Raw genomic sequence first — 1,028 nt, 5'->3', positions numbered from 1 at the left:
ATAGCTCTTCGAGTGAAGAAGAAATTCAAGATGAACATGGAATGGGTGAACATCCTAGAAAATAGCCTTGAAGGAGCTTGGAGTGCCCGGGGCATATAGATTTGAGAGCGGAATAGCTCCACCCACTACCCCGGCAAATGACTTCGAAATCCGTCCGGCAATGATCACCTTGATTGAGAGAAGGCAATATAGTGGGGCTAAGAATGAGAGCCCATTGAACCATTTGAAAGAATTTGAAAAATATTGCAACACCATTAAAGTCAATGGGGTCTCTCAAGAATTCATCCGCCTCAAGTTGTTCCCTTTCTCTCTAATAGGAAGATCTTTGGAGTGGCTAGACAAAGAGGTGAAGCCCAACTCCTTGAGAACTTGGGATGATGTTACAAAGGCTTTCTTGTCCCGTTTCTATCCCCAAAAGAAGACGGCGGAGGCAAGAGCCTTGTTTCAAGGGTTCAAGCAAAGGCCGAGTGAAAGCCTTTATGAAGCATAGGAGAGATTCAAAGAGTATCAAAGGGAGTGCCCTCATCACGGAATCCCCACATACCAAGTGATCCAAATCTTCTATGGCGGTTTAAGTCCCCAAGGCAAGTCATGCCTTGATGGAGGTGCCGGTGGCCCTATCATGAACAAAACCGAAGAAGAAGTTGTGGACATCATTGAGGATGTGGTGACATATTATAGGGATTGTCAAGATGGGGAGAGAGACTCTTCAAGCAAACAATCTTCATTGTATTCGGTGGACCATCTCAATGCAATCAACAACCTTTCCTCTCAAATGACAAATTTAGGAAAGGAGGTCACCGCAATCAAAGCTAAGTTGGAGAGCACTTCTTCCTCTTCTCAAGCTTCTAATCTTCCCTCCCAATTTAAGGGGAGAGGTACTCCTTCTAACTCTCAACCCCCTCCCTCTTCACATAATATGCCTTTGGGTTGCTTGTTTTGTGATGCATGTGGATCGTATGATCATGACTCTAGTGCTTGTCCTAATGAATGTGTTGATGAATTTGACAATGAGTGTGAACATGTTA

At 44.3% G+C, this 1,028-nt stretch overlaps 1 pseudogene; it reads right to left on the bottom strand.

Annotated features, from left to right (window-relative positions):
* Nucleotides 1-435: 435 nt before the first annotated feature.
* Nucleotides 436-534, bottom strand: LOC145606376 (small nucleolar RNA R71; annotated as a pseudogene).
* Nucleotides 535-1,028: the final 494 nt, after the last annotated feature.

The sequence above is a fragment of the Chenopodium album genome, chromosome 22, assembly GCF_948465745.1.
Source record: "Chenopodium album chromosome 22, dcCheAlbu1.1, whole genome shotgun sequence".
In the NCBI taxonomy this organism is placed as follows: Eukaryota; Viridiplantae; Streptophyta; class Magnoliopsida; order Caryophyllales; family Amaranthaceae; genus Chenopodium; species Chenopodium album.
The sequence above is the reverse complement of the archived record's forward strand: the minus strand, read 5'-3'. Positions and strand labels throughout refer to the sequence as shown.